The 22,012-nt window shown below is 34.8% G+C and overlaps 1 protein-coding gene across 3 annotated transcripts in view; it reads left to right on the forward strand.

The window, feature by feature from the left end:
* LOC117409284 (receptor-type tyrosine-protein phosphatase delta) overlaps positions 1-22,012 on the forward strand; it is a 696,619-nt gene that overhangs the window by 401,549 nt on the left and 273,058 nt on the right. For all 3 annotated transcript variants that reach the window (XM_059001224.1, XM_059001244.1, XM_059001233.1), the window contains one exon: positions 16,887-16,924. The gene's annotated coding sequence lies outside the window, so the exon portion shown is untranslated. The remainder of the gene's footprint in view (positions 1-16,886; positions 16,925-22,012) is intronic.

Consider the following 22,012-nt stretch of genomic DNA (forward strand, 5'->3'; position numbering starts at 1 on the left):
TGTTAGCATTTTTGGATGTTCAAACTCATGAACAAAAACTACTAAATGATGTTAGTATAAAAGTATCATTAATATAAAAAAAGTATTCACCAGTTTTCGATCCACAGATTTTTGGCATGCTAGGCAAACGTGCTAACCTCTACACTACAGACTTCAGCTTCATGCCTGCCCCTTATTATAAGCAAAGGACCTGGCGATGGTTTATGGTGGTGGTTTTCAGTTTTCACTGGAAAAAACAAACAAACCAGTCCCATAGCCCAGTATAGGGAGACCAGAGGAACAAAATGAGGGGTCTCTTGTCTTTCTAACTCAAAGAGAGGCTGAGATATCAGCAATTAAAATGGAGGGGAGGTACCTCACACTGCTGCCCCGGGAAGTGTGGGGTTTTGGGCAAAGCTCTCCCGGTGGCTGTCCACATTGTTTTTTTGCCAGAGTATTTCTATTTTCGCCAGAACAGCTGCTTTTTTCGTGAGAATTCCTGTATTGTGAGACGTGTGACGAAAAAATATTTTAAAATAAACACATTTCCCACTCACAAAATGAAAAGACAATGTTACAGTCATTCTTATGGAGTCCCAATTTTATACAGACATGTCATGGTTTACTAAATATATATGATTTTCAGGCAGTTTCATATTTTTTTTTAAACAGAAAAGAAATGTCCGCTTCACAAAAAAAGATTTCTGATGAAAGAAGATTAGACCGTCATGAAAAAGGATATTTTGTTGTGAGGCCAATTCCTTTTTTTTCAGTAGCAAAAATCTAACTGCAAGAGCTGTACTGAAAATTCTCAGAACCAAAATTTCAAATCCCTATAACTCAGGAACAAATTCATATTTTTTTACCCAAACCAGAAAAAGGTGGAGACAAAAAAACAGCAAAACACACAGATTTTAATTTTGTTTTCACTATCTGGATCTCGGAATCTGCATATCCGAGCTGAATGAAATAGCCCACAACAAGAGATCTAACCAAAGGGACAACACATCCAAATGTTCATGCAAATCAAAGTTCTTAAAGTACAGAAATTGGGGTTTAACATTAAACAGCCTACTCAACCCTAACCATGCCACTATATATACATATATATATTCAAATAAATGTGGTCAGTGTCTACTAACGTATCAATAGTTTTATTGAATAATATAATTGTAGATATATTTATAGCTTTTATTCTACTGTTTCCAGTAATCTGCTTGTCTATTTAAATTTCTGCTTATAACATACATTGTAAGCATTCACAATTTCTCATATGTTCAGTGGCTATTTGTATCTTTATAAGGATTGATATTGATTCTTTGTGCACTTCAGTTTCTACCCGAGGACTGTTTATATTGCTGAGCAGTGGTTTGATAGCGCTTAGTACATGCAACTGCTGTGGCATGAGAATAAATATAAAAATACAAATTTGGGATCCAGACATACAGTTACTGGACTGCACACTTCACAGTTTCTAATCCTAGGAATAACCCCAAGACATACAGTATATACAGTATGTAAATATATGCAAGTAACTTATTAATAATAATAATAATAATAATAATAATAATAATAATATTCGTTTATCGGACCATTAATTAGTCATAACCATCACCTAGATATATTCACCCTTATTACATCTTATTATAATATTTAAGTCGTTTTTTTTTTTTTTTTTAAGTGTACTATATTACACTAGTCACTTAAATGTATAATAGCCGATTAGGATAATAATTAAGTGGCCTATACACTGGCTAACAAATATCAACAGGAATTCCACAGAGAAATGGTTATTTTAATTTGTTAAATTTAGCTGATACATGCAGCTTATCACATATGGCTTGTTTAGCGTCTATTAAAGAATTCAGACTGGTATATTTTAGGGTTGACTCTGCTCATACCATTCTGGACTCTCAAGCCCACAGCCTTATACAGTACATTCCTTCTGCATGCTGCTTATACATTTCGAATTACATCTGCTTTAGGTTCATACACCACAGTTAATATATTTTGTATTTGCTTAAATGCACAGTCTGCACCACAGTGGTATTACAATTTAAGCCATTACCACAACTTAACTTGGCTCTGAGGTAATCTTCAAACGATTTCTACTTTTGCATAAAAATACCACTTTGAAGCTTTGAAGACTGGAATTTATTATAAAACCTTGAAACTACAAACTACCATTAAACAAAGACAAAACAAAAATTCCAGCATAAACAGGAGGCAGTTTGACTGCTGGGTTTTCACTTCATTCCTAACATGTTGTAATAATCAAGCAAAACGAAATCCAAATAAGACTGATTGTTTAAAATAAAGCTATTGATGTGCATAAATAAATAAAAAAAAACTAAATAGATTAATTATTTACACAAACAAATACTACTTAAAAAACAAATAGTAAAATGTCTGAAGAGTAAGGTTTTATGTTTTCTACTTCTACATTAGTCACAGAAAAAGAACATTCTAGCTAACCTACAGAGAGGAGATCCAGCCACAGCATGTTACATCAGTCTAAGTGGGGTTTGTGTTTATACCAGTAATGCTGTGAAATATAGATTAATGTGTCATCAAGAGTTCCCTCATAGTACTTCATCTCATTAAAGGTGTTGTAGGAGCTGAAGAGTGCTGAGGCTAGTTGTTGTCTTTTGGTAAAAGACAAGACCTTTGACCATCCCATATGATCCACCACTAATATCACTCACTACACCACTAAGAAAATCAATTAATCAATACTAACAGAGGACCATGGAACAGAGCATGGGACTAGCTGTATTGGGTATTAGTTTCACTTTCTGATAAGGAATATCTGTAGTAGCATACAGAAACAGGCTGACAAAATGTTTTAAAATATTTTTTATCAACGACTGGGGATGTAGTGGTGTTTTGTTCATACACATGAGAGTCACACTATTTTGTAAATTGCCTTTGTACATAGTATGCTAGTAAGTCAGCCGCAAAGTGATTCTTTCCCTTTCACACACCATATGATAAAAGGTTTTTTTTTTTTTTATATATATATTCTGTCATCAGACATTGAAATCTCAAATACAGTAGATGCTGCTTATTAACAACCTCTCGGTTCCCAGCAAAAAGTTGTCATTAACCGAAAGTTGCCAATAAGCGAAAAGCCCCCGTTTTCAAGTGTATTTATATGGAACAATATATACTGTAGTTGTACAAATATGGCACAGAAATACATGTGTTTTAACAATGTTATAGTGTTAAAAAATTAACTTGAGAAACACGAAATACCCAAACATAGAACTTTTTATTCACGCGTGTGTAAAACAAAAAAAAGGAGTGGGCTGAAATAGTATTACACAGCGCTGTACTACAAATGTCCTTACAAATTCAAATTGGCTTTATTGGCATAACAATAAAAAAGGAATTGTGTTGCCAAAGCGCATACATGGCATAAACAACTAAAATATATAGACAGAGAAAATATATATTTTAATACTAAACAGTATCCCTCCTTCCTCTACATTGAATAACCCTCTCCCTCCCTCTATAGTAAAAACAGTACCCCCTTCCCTCCCTATATATTAAACAGTACCCCCCTCCCTCCCTCTATATTAAACAGTACCCCCCTCCCTCCCTCTATATTAAACAGTACCCCCTCCCTCTATATTAAACAGTACCCCCCCTCCATCCCTGTGTATTAAACAGAATCCCTTCCTCCATGCGTCTCTTTTCCCTCACTAGTGTGACGTGTTCACGCTTTGTCCCTCAGGCTATGACAGGTCGCCACGTATTGACGAGCCAGTATGGCTGTGTGTTTGTCTTCCCCCAGCAGGACTGACAGCTTCTGGGTATCGTGCTTTTTGGAGAATTTTGTTTATGTTTATCATTCGGTCAGAGCCTCCTGAATGATAATTGGACAGTACTGTAGGAAGCTTCTTTGATAGGTCTTTATGCTGAATGTTTATGTCAAGATTCTGCAAGTATCTTGATATAAACAAGTAAGGTTGGACAAATAATAGAAACACAAAACTATGTATCTAGTTCTGCTGGCGAAAAATGTTGTGTTTTTATCAAATGATTCTGAATCAGTACAGTGTATATCTATTCAATTGACATACAATTTGATGAGACATAAAGCTACATAATAATACAAAAGGTGTGAATGTTGTTTACATTTATTTTTTTTAAATTTGAGACTTGTGTCTCAAAAAATGTAAAAAAAAAAATGTATTTAAAATAGTACTTGCTTCACTACCTTGAAATATGTTCCTTGAGTTGTGTAACCTTAGTGACAGATATAAATGAGAAAATAAGTGCAGGTGTAATGCATGTTGAATGTTAGCTATTGCATAGTTTGGTATATGGTACATTTAATTACAGTATTTCATTACCTTAACTGTAGGTGTTAACGTTTTACTGAATTGCATTAATTTAGTGATTTGTAAACCTTTGTAATTTTGTATGCTTAATGTGTTAGAATATGTTACTAGCTATATATCATCAGTAGGTACTTGTGTATTAAGTACTTGTGTATGTTAACTTTATTCTGTACATTATTAAAGGTACAGTAATTATTATTAATACCTGTTCGATTGTTCATACATATCGATTATGCAAACTAGTATCGGTCCAAATTAGTTTGGATAATTGACTCTGTACTGTATACCCATATAAACTGAACTGCAAACATTTCTGTTTTTATAAAGAAAAACATGAAGGTTTTGTCATTGCAGTCAATGTTTCTCCTGTGTTTAATATTTTGGGATTAAAGGCAGCAAAATAGTCTATGGGAATTACACGCTCATTGTAATTAATTGTTTCATTTTTAAAGATTGTTTCAATAGCGACTCGATTTCCAATGTTACAATGTACTCGTACATCCTCAGACAGCCCGGGATATATGAAGATTACAAGGCAGGTGTATATGCAACACTTTCAGCTATGTTAATATATGTACTGTACATGTACTTGTGATATTTAAGTAGGCAATGCTTAAAATAGCTTTAAAATATACAAAAGAAGCTGTAAATGTGCAATAAATGAATGTACACAGAGTGCGAGTTGAGGTGCATCTAATGGCATCTATTGTTAAAATGATATTTCGCCAAACAACTTTTGAAATGTAAATAGTGAACTTTTAATTGACTGAGCAAGTGCTTTGTTGACTTTTGATTAATATTACAAAATAAATCAGAGAGAGATCAAGTTGAACAAACAAATATTTATTTGATTTGCAGAGTTAAACATAAATGTTCCATTAACAATTACTTTCTCTGCTTTGACTATCTGGCCGGACGCTGTGATTTGGTACAAGACCCCCTCCCTCCTCCTACGGAGCACATTTACTTTGTCCTTAATGTTTCATTGAAGTTAATGTTCTCGCTAATTCAGCACCAAAAAGCCTTTCATAATTCCCCACCACTTCTGCTAATACATTTAGCTCCTGGTCTGTAACCTTTAGATCCCTCACTCTGTCCTCCTTAGTCGCTGTCATTGTGACAAACTCAGAACCGTACTTTCCAGCGCCCTTATATATATATATACAAAGGTTGGACAAATAATAGAAACACAAAACTATTATAGTGTGTGTGTATATATATATATATATATATATATATATATATATATATATATACACACACTATAATACAGAATTCTGTGCGTTGTGAATTCTGTATTATACTTAATCATTTAGCTTGCTTTATTTGTGCATATATTTAGCGTAGTGAATAGCGCTATCGCTGGTTCAGTTTTGCGCGCAGTGTGACTTCCCCCTGCCACGTGGTAATTTTGATCTCAGTTTAAAAACTATCTTAGTTTAAAACAGAAACCTATCCTTTAAGAGAGCAATCCTATTGTAAAAGCAAAACAAAGTTATCCACCTATTTAAAACTAACAGTGTTAGCATATTCTACCTATATAAGACATCTATTCTTCAGGCAGAGAATAGTGCTTACCCTCGTCCTGGGGAGTAATTGATTCAGAGTGGTCAGGTGATTTCAAGTAGTTAAGAGAGTTTTCAGGCAGAGTCTCTATTCGGGATTCAGACGGCAAAGGTTGGGTTCAGAAAGTCACAAGCTCAGGTTGAGATTGGAGATTGAGAACAATTTAATGGGGTTTTAATATAGTATTTATTTATGTCTGACAGCTGCCAACTCATCTTAATTGATGTCACTGTATCTGATCATGCTGTGTTGTTACAATGTGTTTGAAAGCTGATATACCTATAATACATTACTGAAATCATGCAATCAATTCAATGCCTTAATAAGAATAATACTTTTAGCAAGCTGACACTTCTAAATGTTTCTAATTACTTTTTAATCCTGTCCTGGTTAAACATCACAACTATAATAATATATCGCCATCTGCAGGTGCAATTCTAATGGTGGCGCTTCCTCCGTTGGCTTTGCCTATCTCGGTTTCTTCCCATTGAAATTGCATAAGACACGTGGTGCTTGAAAGCGTTCTCTTATTGGATGAAGTGCAGTAATTTTTTTAGTACAGACAGACAGCGCCACCGACCCTGTATTGCACATGTGCGAGAGAGCGAGGATTGAGAACAGCGAGAGAGTGTGAGAGAGAGAGAGAGAAATACAGACAGAGTGAGCTAGATGCAATTGGAATTTTGAACTTGACAATTTTAATTATTGCAGTTACACCAATTAGTAAATATTATATTATTTGGAGGAAGCCTTAGTAATTAGGGAGGTAGGAGAGGAGCTCCTTGTTTTTTATTTTTTTATTTTTTTTAATCAACAACTTAACTATTATAAATTTAAAATTGTCATTTTTACTATTAAATTATTAATAAAGCCAACTTTTGTTTGTATAAGTCAGTTAGTTTTCAATGTTGTCATAACATTTGTGCTTAATTGTTATGTTTATTATTGTTATTATTATGAAATTATTACGATTCTACTGAGATGATAAATTATACAGTTGTATGCTTATTTCTGGACATTTGTAAGTGATCTACATTATAGTTCAAATACATTTATAGCTGGGGGATTCTCTTTTTTCTTCTAATTACATTGGTGGTTAAATGCAGAACAAGGAAGCACTAGCTATGGTGTAGCTCATGTAATATTAATATATCATTTAATTATATTTAATTAACTATAATTCTCCATAAAACTATTTAAAACAAACACACAACTTTTTTTTTATTAATACAGTAGATTATATTACATTATTATTTTGTTTATTACAGTAGATTACCAGCAGTGAAACAGTAAAGACAGGGAGACAGACCAGAGAGAGAGAGAGAAGGAGGGATTGAAAAAGACAGAGTACACCTCAAACAGCCATCCACCCAGCTGTGTGATGCCCTGTGATCAGAGAAAGGGAGGGAGAATAATATATCTTCAGCTAGCCACCCACCTAGGGAGACTTTTCCACACTAACACCATCAACCTGTGAGCTGCTCTGTGACACCCTCATATACACAGGTATTCTCCTCTGACACACACCAACATTATTATTATCATTTAGCAGATGCCTTTATCCAATGCGACTTACAGAGACTAGGGTGTGTGAACTATGCATCAGCTGCAGAGTCACTTACAACTACGTCTCACCTGAAAGACGGAGCACAAGGAGGTTAAGTGACTTGCTCAGGGTCACACAATGAGTCAGTGGCTGAGGTGGGATTTGAACTGGGGACCTCCTGGTTATAAGCCCTTTTCTTTAACCACTGGACCACCCAGCCTCCTTTCGTTGCCAACGTGGATAATGTCCCTGCCTCTCTTCAGATGGAACTCACTGAGCTGCAGTGTAATGCATGTCTAAAGGACATGTTTCACCAAAAGAAATTGGTGGAGTTTTACTCTCTGCTGCCCTGTGATCAGTTCCAAAACTTGTGAAAATTTGCCAGACGATTTGCCTTGTGTCACACTTTTGCCTTGTGCCTTGTGTCACACTTTAATCTAAAACGAAAGTAACATATGATTTCTCTTGAGTGTGTGTCATTCGCAGCACAGAATCCAGGTTGAGCTGCTACAGCCTGCAGCTCTGCAGTTTTCTGATCAAAATGTTTCTGTTGAAGTGCTGTGGCTAGCTTCAAGATGAAATCTCTCCTACTGATATTTTCCCCGGTGCATTTCTTGTACACAACGAAGGAATTGATGGCTGCTAGGCCCAGTAGAGATAAAAACATGCTTGTATATATATATATATATATATATAGAGAGAGAGAGAGAGAGAGAGAGAGAGAGAGAGAGTATTGTAGGTTATATTCAAAATAAAAACATGTATTGTAAAAGGCGGTTCTAGTGTTAATGAAATTTAACTTTTAGATGTTACACACGCACACGCGCGCACACACACACACACAAATTCTAAGTATTAAAACTTGTACTTAGTAGAAATTATATTTTATAAATTAATCAGAAATTAAACAAACAAGTAAAAAAAAAGTTCAATGCAACAAAGGAAAAGATGTAAACATACATGTAAACGATATCGCGATATGGAAATTATTATCGAAAATGAAAAATAAGTTCTGAGGTCTCAAAATGATCTCCATCCTTGCCAGATATGATGAAGTCATGTACAACATCAGATAACAGATCACTTTTAGAATTATAATTGGTTTGGCTCATTACCCATGAATTGCCACTATGTTCAACTATACAGTCATTCCCATGGTGTATTTCTTCCATTAACAATGTCTGTAATTTAAAAAAAAAATGTGTGTGTTGAATGACTGATCAGAATGACAGAACATGGGTAGTTTTTTTTATAATGTGATCTTTTCATAATAAATACTGTACTCTCAACTGTGAAATTAATTATACGCTTGTTAAAGACATGAGTTTTCAGCAACTTAATCATTTTTTAAGAAAGAAGAAAAAAGTGATTTTGGCACAGGCTGCTTTCTTTCTTCTTAAAACATTTCTGTGACCTCACCTTTTGATCTTTTGATTGATTAATTCTACCCCTTCTTGCTAAAAGTGGCTGTGTGGCTTTCAAGAGAAGAGGAGTGCAGGGCAAATATATTGTTGATTCGTCCACAAAACCACAGTCAGAACAATTCAACATACAGCTATTGTCTTTGAAACCTGCCCCTGTATACTTGTCTGGCCTGTTAAATTACAAACAAGTGTATTGGTTTAACTCATTGCCAGTCAATCAGTTCTCAGTTGGTGTTCTGGAAGATGTAGCTTTTCATTCCCCAAGAAGTACATTTATTCCAAGAAGTCCATTTATTTTTTTCCAACCACATTTTGTAATGCCTACCTTTCCAGGGTAAAGACTGTGTACTATCTGAGGTCTTATGTATCTCCCTTCTACAATTTGTACCCCGTATTCTACCACACAATTAATTTCCATATAAACAACCCCCTTCTAAATGTTATCTTCTGGACAGGTTCGGAAACAACAGCGATTTCATCACTTAGTAAATCTCCATCCATTTTCTTTCCTGGCTTACAGCACACTTACATTTTGTCTGAAAACCAATCTCTGGCAATGATATTTTGGCGTTCATCTATTTTAGGTTTGGTAAAACGATTTAGTCTCCATTTCTGGTTCACATTCCTTTTTTTTTTTTTTTTTGCATTTTTAATGCAACTTTAATATTCTACTTTTAAAACTTAGTCTTCACTACTATCTTCAGTTTACAACAAACACTTTTGTCTGTGTAAGTGGGATTTCAAACTCAAACTCAGAGGAACTCATGGCAACATTTGAACTGTTTGAACTAAGCATAACAAAAGAGCAAAAAACAAATCCAATTACCAAATTAACAATCAATTGAATCTCATTATAGAATTATCAATTAGGAATAAATGCTTTAGTGAAACAAACAACTCTAAGTGTTGAATCTTTAAAAAAAAAAAAAAAAAAAATCGAGTTTCTCATGCCTAACGGCACTCCATACAGTGAATTATTTTTTACAGATTAAACATTTTTATTAATATACATGTTAATAAATATGGTAGTTAATGGTGTTTACTGTATGATATTGCTTTTTTTTCATTTTTCCATCCAGCAGACCCAATTTTACAGAGACCTTTAAGACTATCAAGTAGAAATGTCTACGTCTAATAACCCTGTGTTCAAATCAGATCTGTGCAGAGGTTAATCAAATCATTCTATTTGTTGTTATTGTGTACAGTCACATGGACCAGTAAAGAATTACACAAATTAACTCAACAATTATTATTGGGAGCTGAAATTCCATCAATCCTAAGGAAGCCCAGACAAATCTGTAATATAATTGTAATAATAGTATAATATAAGGCTTCAAGGAATGTCTAGTACAGAACATGCACATGACAGGACATACATAATGTCATTATTGCTATAATCTTGATAAATTATTATGGCTTGATAAATTGTACTACAGTACTTTGGTGTAATAAATATTAATCAGGAAAGTTCCAAACATGTTGTCCTGCTGTTTTGTCTCCTTTGTAATTTACATGTTGGTGCCACGTCTGTAGTTTCTGTCAAAAACAATCCATATGCTGTCCAAAGTGGCATTACGCTTATCTCAGCATGTTTTGTACTTTAAATGTAATCAAAAATTAGAACAGTTTACTCTCCTTTCACAAAAGCATTAACGTTTCTATACTGAGCATCAAAAGAAACTGATCACGTATATTTGAGCATCAAAAGAAACGTATCACTTATATTTGAGCATCAAAAGAAACATATCACTTATATTTAGATAAAATTAACTAGATGTGATCAAAAAATGACAAACTGTTTTAGAGCAGGTGCAGTGACTTTTTATTGTGCTGATTAACAACTGACATCACGAAGATGCTGCAAAATGATCTGTCGATCTTGGGCAGGTGTTGTGACTCTTTGTCTCCCAGTTCGTGGCCTGTCATTGACAGAGTGTGTCTGGTTATACCATCTCACCAGGTTTGAAATTGCTGTCTGTGAGCATCCAAGACGGCAAACCACAGTACGCTGCCCTAGTCCAGCCTCCAACATGTCTCTTGACAGATGTGGCATATTGGTTTTTTTTTCTGTGATTTTCTTTATTGCTTTTATTCAACAATTCAACAGCTGAAATCACTCCATATCCAGTGTCCAATCGGCTGTCTCACTAATTAGGTGATTAAGTGCATATGCTTCAGTCATAGTCACTCAAGCGTGTCATGGTCAAGGATGAATGATCGAGTGATTAAAAAGAAACCAAAAACATTTTTGTCAATGTCCATCATTTATATACCTTATTTTTTTCCAAAATAAATGTGTTATAATAGTGATAAGTTTATTTTGATGCTCTGTATATTTAGCTTGTTTTAAGAGAGTGAACATAATTCTCACTGCATAGCTTTCTGTATCACTGTTCCCACTGATGTCACATTGCAAAAAGCTGTTTTAGCAGTTTTCACACATATCTGATGATCTGGCACTTTTGTTTTTTGTTTTTAGGTTTTTTTTTTTTTTACATGTATAAAATTGTTCTCTGGGCCTTAACATATGGTGCTTGCTGGCTGAACAAAAAAATAACTATGTGTTCACAGGCTTTCCTAGCAATCTGAAAGGCAGAGTTTTATAAGCTTAGTGAGGCAGAAAATAGATTGGGGGCATTGAGGAAATAATGTGTCAATCAAAACAAAAACTCACAATCAACTGCGACTATAACACTAGTATGCTCTGACCCAGAACTATGGTCATGTGGTAAGCTTTTAGCTTTTATGCTTTTCACTGTAATCAATAGTAGTGGGGCTAGTAACTGAAAGAGTAAGTGTCAGGGTTCCGAAAAATATAGCGTTATACCTTCCCACATGTTGCTACAACTATTTAAATAACATACCTGTATTTTTTCTTTTCATTGTTAACATCCTGACAACTTTTTACACATATAACTTTAATGTCTGTTTCAAAGCTCTTTTCAAAATGTCCACTTTAGTGCACTGGTGTTTGAGGTCTGTCCTCTAAATCAAAACACAACAACAAATGCTCTGGCTTTTCTGTTCCGTACCATATCACGGATCGTTATTGCTGTGTTAGCTGTTAATCCTATCGGGCACTAAAGCTGACATTTTGAAAAGAGCTTTGAAACAGACTTTAAAGTTGTAAGTGTAAAAAGTTGTCAGGATGTTAACAATGAAAATAAAAAAATGACAGGTACATTATTTAAACTGTTGTAGGAACACGTGGGGACGTGTAACGCTATATTTTTCAGAGCTCCGCTACTTACTCTTTAAGGGAAGGTAAAAGGGCACCAGTTATTTTGACAATGTATTCAGAAACTATGACCCTCAAAGCAGATCAAGTTAATGTAGTGTCACTATACTCTGCAGCTGCAGACCAATACTGTAAAACCATGACATAAAAAACAGTAGTAATTTATACTTAAGAAATGAATATAAAATATACATGCCCAAAAAACTGGTTGCACATTATACTTAGTGTATTTAAACTCTGCCCATTTTAATAAGCCAACAACGACACTGTCATGTAGAACTAGACACTGAAAGCAGCCATTTTTCTGGATCTGTGTTTTATAGCTGGGTTGCCAAGTTCATGTTTCCATGGCACAGTCCTTAAATATATAACCCATACAATGGCCACACTAAATATCTTAAATATTGTATTTATTTTAACCTTGTGAAGTTATAGCCCAACAGACAAATCCAGTACTGTTTGACCATCCTTACGCCCTCAGTGCACTAAGCGGACATTTTGAAAATATATTCGAAACAGACTTTTAAGTGTAAAAAATGATCAGGATGATAATGAAAAGAAAAATCACAGGTACGTTATTTAAACAGTTGTAGCAACACCTGGGGACGTGTAATGCTATATTTTTCAGAACCCCGCTACTTAAATGCTCTCCACACTTATTCTATTCTGATACTTCTAAGTTTAACAATAGATGTGTCTGACGTATCTTGCCTCCAAAATGAATTTGTTTCTGACTATATACTGTAATGTTGAGAACAATACTATGGCATGCATAAAAATACTTTGAAAGTTGATGCTCAGTATATATTTTGTCCCTTCGACTTATGGCCTTTTACTGTACATGTTTCTCATGTTGCCTGGGATTAGGATATTCATGATCTCTTGCGAACCAAATGTTACACCAAAATTACATTTTGTGAACAACCAGGTGTCACATTTATCTTCAGAACCTCATTTAGCCATTTAGAATGTACCACTATACATCTGCAGCTATTGAAATTGATTTTTTTCTGCGGATTGAAAAGAAACCACAGTGATTTAGACAAAAAAAGTTATACTTTACCTTTTAAGTATGTTGGTATAAAAGCCAAACCACCCAGTCTGCTTCTTAGATTGCTCGCTATAAAGCACTCTGTATAGTTATGTATTTCAATCCTGACAGGATAATGTAGGCAATTTTCACCTGGCAACCGGGGCATTGCTTAGCAACTGCATGTTTGTGTATTGTTTCTGTATGTGTATGTGATATTTACTTTGAGTTAAGTAATTTTGTTTGGATTTTGCATCTAGTTTAAGCAAGTGGGTCAAAACACAGATGAGCTCCATTGTGTTGCTCTATTGTATTATTTCTATATTGGTATCGTGTAAATATTACTTGCACAGTTATCATATGTTGTCTGTCAAAAGTGAACATCGACAGATTATGTTTGTTTTCAATTCAACTGACATCTGGAACACATGCAAGCAACAGCGATTCAGGTCAGTGGTGGAGCATTAGGTTTTCATCCACTAAATGCTCTAATCCACAGGTCTCCAATCCTGGTCCTGGAGGGCCAGTCTCCCTCCTGGTTTTTGTTCCAACTGTACCCTAAATTACATAATTGGACCAATTAAGTGCTTATTAGAATCTTAATTGGTCCAATTAAGTAATTTAGGGTACAGTTGGAACAAAAACCAGGGGGGACACCGGCCCGCCAGGACCAGGATTGGAGACCCCTGCTCTAATCTATACCGCCATACTGTGAGTGGGTATCATCATCTTAAAACAACAGCTTTTTTACATGTCCTTATGAGGCTGGCTGCACTAATTTAGAAAGGTTTTTTGTTGTATTTTGTAACTCAATGTTTTATGTGTCTGAACTTGAGAGTGTTGTTTGAAGTTAAAGTAATGGGTACTTAATTTTTGTTTTAATAAATATACTTTTATTGTTTCTCACCTGTGACACTTTTAATGTATTTAAATCAGTTTTTGATGTGCTTATAAAAGCAAAGAGCAGGCATTTAGTTTGCAAACAAGTGTTAATGCCATGTTACCCTTTGGTTTTTTGAATGTTCAGCTAGCGTCGCTTTTAAATCAGGGAAGAGTAGCAGCATTGCTGATGGGTTAAACGAAGCACTCTTTGAAACACAATATAAATTTTGGTGCAGTTTTCTGAGTGCTCTGGAAGTCGGTAGATGCCATTGCTTTGGTACATTGATGGAATTCCTAGCAGCTGTCCCCACTGCCCCAATGAGCTATGACCTTGTCTGAAAGAATATCTGTGAAGCCTTGATCCCAGTCAGCTGTATAACTCACTGATCTGTGAAGAGAATCAAGCAGGCCTAGGAGAGCAGAGAGAACACACTACACTGCGAGAGGCAGCTAATTAATACACATACTTTTGAATTCAAAAATGCAATTGAGACCTCTGTTTTATTACTGTTTGTAGAGTTTATAAAACAAAGTATCAATTGTATAGATATGCAACTCATAGTTGACCTGTACTACAGTAAAGGGGTGTTGAGATTAATACAATTTGCAGTGCAGTCTGCATGACCAGTGCTAGGTAATGTTTAAATATAATAGTTATTGTTTTGTTTTTGTATCCATAAACATGCTCACTTACTGGTATCACAGCGATATCAATATTATCCTATTTAAATGGCTGTTTGCAATTAATGCACCTAAAATACTTTATAGATAGTGTAATTATAATATATGACATTAATCTGTTATATTGCCTCACACTAAGAACCTTTACACTATTCATTTTAATAAAAACAACATACTGCCTTCATAGCATTCGTAGGTGATTTATTAAGATAAAATGGCTTTATGAATTTGAATCCTTATGTTATACAACACATGGATATACATATAAATGCTGTATATTTTGCTTAGATATTATTTTTAAATTAGTCAAGTACTATTTCAGGCAGCAAGGCTTTTCACATTTATTAGGGCCTTGGTTTCTTTAAGCTCATGAAATGGAAGATGAATTTTATCACTTTCTTCCTCTCTCCAGGACTGGTAGTATATCAGCAGCGTGAGGGAGATTTATTTCAGCCTATTTGTGGCCTGGAGTGGGAACTTGCCATGTTCCTGATTGTGAGGGAGAAACTCAATTCATACCTGATTATTGGTTATAAATCTTAGATGAAGTTTGGAATGATTGGTTAACAAGTGTCTCTGATCACTGGACCATAACTATTAATCGCATCTGTAATTCCCATTGGTATTTCACATTAGTGCCCTGGCATGCTTTATTTAACAGAAAATGGGTCACACCGGTGAAGAAGTCCTCCTTCCCTAAAGTCTGCATAATACCACAGCTGCGAAGTAAAACTAAATGCTGCAATAAATGTCCTGAATGTGATCACAAATAACTTTTTATTAGATTATTATGAAGGTTAGGGATTACAGTTAAACGTAGGTAGAGGGTAAGTGATAACAGAAGTGTTATTCCCAAGCTTACTTGTATTGTATGTGGTGCTCTTTTCTGTGTTTGTTTGTTAGATACCGTTTTTTATGAGTTACTGACAATGGGACAGGCTTAAAAATGTATCTAACTTCCGCATGGTATTTACATCTGTGCGGCAGTTAAGTGTTTTACAGAGTCTTGTTTTAAAATACAATGTGGATCAGTTGACTGGTGTTGTAATTCCTGCCTTGTGCAGGGTGTTCAGTATTTCCAGAACTCTGACACAGAATATAACGTAAGCTGATATAAGCACGATACTTTCTGTAGTTGCATTTATGTTTGTTTTAATTTGGTTTTAAAATGTGATGTAAGGATGACTCTGTTACAAAGACATTCTCCTTACCATAGAACTGTCATTTCAATGGTAATGGTCATTTTTATGCTGATAAAAGACATTTACTGTTATTGCACTGTTTTACAAATCAGTTGACTTACTACTGCCACTGTCACAAACTAACAACTAACATGCAGAAGCCATCTTTATGAATTGGAAAAAATAACAATCCCCTAACACCACAGAAAATGTTAAGCACCAATGTTGAAATTGATTAAATTGTACATACAAAAAACGATTGTTCTCTAGGAACTACTATATTATTACACTATCCATGTAACAAGACAGAGAAGACATTGTAATCCTGATTTATAGTAGAAAACCTGAATTGTTGTTAACACTATTAAACACATGAGGTGGAATTCTCAAAGTGTTTATTCCAAATTGTTATAAACTCAATTTTCTACTTGTCAATATTTTTCTTTTGGCATGAGTAAGGTCTCAAGGAACATATTTTTATGAAAAGATGTTGAGAGCAAAAACAATCAATGTGTAAGGAAAGGTGTTTCTTCTACATGTCACCCTTGAAGACCATTGTGTTTGCTAAAGCACCCCGTGATGGTTGTCAGCTTTTATCTCTCTAGGACTACCACCAAATCAGTTTTCTTTGCTTATATACATGTCAATCAAATGTCATAGAAGGACACGCCCCAAAAACACATTACATTGGTTAAAGAGTGAAAGGCTCTCGCTAATCTGAACTTCTTGAGACTGAACCCAATTCAGATAAGTGATTTGTTTGGATTACTGATTGCAACCTGTTTCGTGCTACAAATGCCTTCTGTGTCCTGTTTTTCATACTTACATTTAATCAAAAATCAGAAAAATACTTTGAATAGAAATAAAGACTGCTGTAAATGTTTCTACCGGTTTGGGTTGATGCACTTCTAAAAAGTTTAATTGAATGCTACCTTAAAAGAAGAAAATAGTGCAGGTCCTGTGTTTATATATGTTGGGAAAGTATCATAATCTGTAACATGAATGTCTTTCAGCTCCTGAATTCTCAAAGCAGTGTTTGGGATTCATAAAGGTAAGTGTTACATTAATGTATAATACAATACTGTTTTATTTTTAGGGAAAATATTCATGGTTTTGTTTATGATAGACTGTATTAAGATGGCAATACATTTGAAGTCGAAGAGATTGTGCTGTGTTGTATATACACTTTCTAGTCTCAAGAACTAGAATGGAACTAAAAGCACATATGTAAGGAAACTGTGAAAGTACATTGTGCAAAAATTATTATTAATTATTTATTTTTAATAAAAGACTATTTTATGTTAATCACCTTTTGTTGAGGATTGTTTCCAGTCATGTCTCAGAGCAAAATGAAAAGATTTATCAACCAATGAATATTCAGTAGACCTTTGTTCACCAAAACTGCCCTTCCTTCCTGGTACCAACTGAAGTAAGTGTGGCACAAAACCGGATACTGTACATCATCTATGTTGTTGTTATGTTTTACACTAGTGGGTGTTTTTGTCACTGCTAACATTTATGAGATTTACTGTAGTTACATGGAGTACCTCAGTTCTATTTTTGTGGTTTCTTTTAAGTCCTGTACAGACTTAAAGAAAAAAAAAACTGCAATCTATTTTTTTCCTTCATGTTTGTTTTTCTTCTCATGTACTTCTTTAGCAGTTGTCAGGTTCTATCCAGCCAATAAAAACTTCAGCTCAGCCACAACTGACAGTGATTAATGGTTGCCTAGCAAACTTGTTCTCTGATTATCCCCATTAGGAAAGAAACTGGATTAGTTGGAAATGCATAGACTTGTGTTACTTGGATTAGGCTGCTTGCCAATGAAAGTTGTTTAATTATAGGGGTAGGGTGAAGTTAGGTAGGGGTGCATAGGGTGAGCCTCTGTCCCATCATATCTGTAAATCAAGCATTATACTTGTGTTAACTTTGAATCATCTATATCCAAAACATCGTATTTAACCTTGACCTTTACCTGGGGTCTATAAGTCTATCTAGTTTGTCAGGATTAAAGTCCCCTCACATCCTGTGTACTGTCTCGGGTATACTTCAAACTATAGCTATAACACTATACATGTTAATCAGAACCATCTCTGGGCTTGGGAAAATGTGGAAGAAGTACAACAGTCACTTAAAAGAAGCGAGTCACAGAAAGACATACTGTGTTACATGTCTGAAACAAAAACACATTGGAAATGTGAAAAAACGCCAGGTTTCTTCTAAATTAGCTTGTGTTTTTTATACAAGTTAGAAGAAACAATTGGGGCAACCTTGGCCCCCATCGGTTTTACAGTTGTGCCTGTTAGCTTTGTGCTGGGCAAGGTTGCCCCAGTGGTTTCTTGAAACTTGGCTTGTGTTTTTGATATCTCCACTTTAAATGGCTGGGCACTTTTGATAACTTGGCATTTTTTCACATTTCCAATGTGTTTTTGTTTCAGATCAGATCAGATAAAAATATCAAAGTCCCGAGAATTCTCAGCTGGCTGACTTCATCTTTCAAAATACTGCTTGTTTTCTCAACTAATCGTGTAGCAGTGACAGTAACACAACATGATTGCAAACTGATGGTTACAGTATAAAATCCCACGCATGCCAGACCTTTTTTTTAGATTTATATTACATAAAAAAAGATATTTTTTGCAGGCAAATGTTCAATTTTAAAACATAAATAAATAATTTAATATAAATGATACAGACGCCAAAATAAATGCTTTCCCTAGTATATTTCCATGTTGACAAAACAAGTTAATTGTCATTGAACTCGGATGTCCTGTAATATACATATGCATGGATAAAAGTACCTGGGGTCTGAAAAAATGTGCAAAAAAAAATGGGAGAAAAAGGAGAAGGGCATTTTTACCTTGCTTTGGCGACTTATTTCTCTTACTGTATGACAGGTATTGACTTTTTTCGCTACATTTCATCTAAGAGTGTTGGGAACTACAAATTAAAAGTGAAATGGTGCTTTTGGCTGATTTACCGTTCCTCTCAACCTGAATCTTTTGAATAAACCTGTAAAGTGTAGGATGATTGACTTCATTTTGGCTTAATAGAAATGTAATATTTAGTCAAGGTGGTATATTTTGATGGATGCTAGGAACCGGTCAAATCTTGTTGAAATGTGTTGGTAAATGTTAGATCTGTTCATGCCTGGAGCCTTTTGTCTTTGTATTTTTTTATTTTTATTTCTTAGAAGATGCCCTTATCCAGGGCGACTTACAATTGTTACAAGATATCACCTTATCTTTTACATACAATTACCCATTTATACAGTTGGGTTTTTACTGGAGCAATCTAGGTAAAGTACCTTGCTCAAAGGTACAGCAGCAGTGTCCTCCACCTGGGATTGAACCCACAACCCTCCGGTCAAGAGTCCAGAGCCTTAACCACTACTCCAAATCTCAATTCTGGTAAAGTTGTGACCAATATCTGTTTACCAGTTTCTCAGACTGCGATTGTAGTGACAGGTGGGTATTCTGCATTGCCGATCGAGCGTTCCAGTGCCTATAAAGTTGTTCAGGCTCTTCACTTCTTGGCATCCTTCAAAAACACTGGATTATATTCATTCAGGGGTGTAAATTAGACTCTTACACATGTTAAAATCCATGTGCATCTGTCCCAACACCTTCCTCGAGGATTGTATTATTTTTGGTCAAACATTGGTGAAAAAAACAAACAAACTTTGTAACACAAAACAACGCACATCTGCTTTGGCTGTTGCTTTTCTGTTTTGCCATTCCCTTCAGGCTTCAGTAGTCTCAAAAATCGTCTGTCTTACAGTGTGTTTCTATGTTTGGATAATTGTATTCCTGATATTTTTAGGGACATGATTTATATGCTACATTTAAGTAATCAATTTTGAAAGATATTATACTTTTAGGCAGATATTTTTTTCTGAAAATATTTACAGTTGATAGATTATTTATGTTGTTTTTATATTTTTTAAATCTAACGCAATTGTCTAACTACCATGTTTGATATCATTGATAATACAAACTGTGATTGCTTATATTCAAAATGTAATGGAAATGACTGGATCAATAATCTAATCCAGTTTGCATTTTCCATTTTCATTTTCTGACCTTTGAAGAAGACGAATGGGTAAAGGTAAAAGTAATTTTCTGTAGTTCTGTAAATTTGGTTCCGCAGATGTGAACAACATGCCAACAATGTGTAACCTTGTAAATGAATAGTTTTTGTTAACTACGACTCATCCAGAAGTATCATTCTTGAAAAATAATACCTTACTGATTGTATGCAGAAAATATACTGTAAGTATAGTGTATTTGATATTATAAATAATATGAAGTGCCAAGAGAAAGGGTCAGATTCATGGATCTGGGTACAGAGCTAATTTAATGCTTGTCTTTATCCCTTCCTAACCTTATTCCTCAAATTCTTCAAATTCAAAAACCTGTTTTCAAATTATAAATTAATGTTGTAGTCCTTTCTTGGATTTTAACTGTATTTTGTACTTGGGCGCAATTTATTTTACTCAACCTTTCAATTAACTTATTTTTATTTTAATCTAAATTATCTGGACGAAGCAGTTCTCTGTAAGGAACCAGTCAGTTTACCTGCTTACAAACTTTAAGGTAGATTTTAGGTATCCTTAGTGTATATTTGTTCATATCACTTGGGAAATGCTGATAACCATGCATTGGTTTTATTGATGTTGGCTCATATTTTAATATTTGAAAAACAATGTATATCTATATTATAGTAGCAGCAGTGTGAAGTAGTGATTAGGGCTCTGGACTCTTGACCGGAGGGTCGTGGGTTCAATCCCAGGTGGGGGACACTGCTGCTGTACCCTTGAGCAAGGTACTTTACCTAGATTGCTCCAGTAAAAACCCTACTGCATAAATGGGTAACTATGTAAAAATAATGTGTAAAAAAATAATGTAATTGTATGTAAAAATAATGTGATATCTTGTAACAATTGTAAGTCGTCCTGGATAAGGGTCTGCTAAGAAATAAATAATAATAATAGTATAAAAGTAGATTTCAAGGTTATTTTTTTTGTATTAAAAATCTGTTTCAAAAGGTGCTTTTACATTTTCAGCTGTGTTTTAAGTAATTTTTTTACAGAATTGATTTTGTTATTTATTTCTTAGCAGTCACCCTTATCCGGGGTGACTTACAATTGTTACAAAATATCACATTACAAAATATCACATTACAGATAAGAGCAGTTGCAAAGTACAATAAACACAGTAGCAAATTCAAATAAAAGCAAAAAATAGAGAATACAGCACATAATTACATGTTAGAGCAGGTTTGACTAAGAGCAGTTATATAAAAAATATTTGCTTATACGAGTAAAACCCAGTAAGAGCATGTAGTAAGTACGATGATGAGAATGATTTCAAATAAGAGCAATTACAAAAATGTGAATACGGATACCTATAAGAGTAAAATCAAATACAAGATACAGGAAGTAGTTATAATTAAGTGCAGTAGTAGAATACGGCAAGGCATGGAGCAGTTCAGTGCAAGTAAAAGCTGATGCAAGTACTGGTAAAATTGTGTACCATATAGTCTGGTATAGTTGAGAGTTGTGAGGTTTACAGGTGCTGTCTGAACAGGTGTGTCTTGAGGAGGCACAGAAAGGTGGTCAGGGACTGAGCAGTCCTGATATCCATGGGTACGTCATTCCAGCACTGAGGGGCAAGGGTGGAGAAGGAGCGGGCTCTGGAAGCAGGGGAGCAGAGGGAGGGTACCGCTAATCTGCCGGTAGTGGAGAAGCGGAGGGGGCGAGAGGGTGTGTAGGGAGAACTTATAGTCTGGAGATAGGAGGGAGCAGAAAGGACAAGAGTGCGATAGCCGAGTAAAAGAGTTTTTAATTGGTTGCGAGGAGCAGCGATAGGGAGCCAGTGCAGAGAGCAAATACATTACACCTTTAAAATGGCTGTGCAACATATATTGTTGTGTGTTACATATTGTCCATCCAGAAAACAAACAAAAAGTGCACCTATACTTATTTCATTTGTTAAGGTTACCTTTAAACTACGTTTTGTAAACAAACATTTTTACTGCCTAGTTTCTTAAAGTAACGGTAAACCCTTGATGGATGAATAGAAGATGTAAAATACAAAGAATTTTCATTAACATTTTCTATTTCTGCATAGTGATTGTC

Source organism: Acipenser ruthenus, chromosome 2 (assembly GCF_902713425.1).
Source record: "Acipenser ruthenus chromosome 2, fAciRut3.2 maternal haplotype, whole genome shotgun sequence".
Lineage (NCBI taxonomy): Eukaryota > Metazoa > Chordata > Actinopteri > Acipenseriformes > Acipenseridae > Acipenser > Acipenser ruthenus.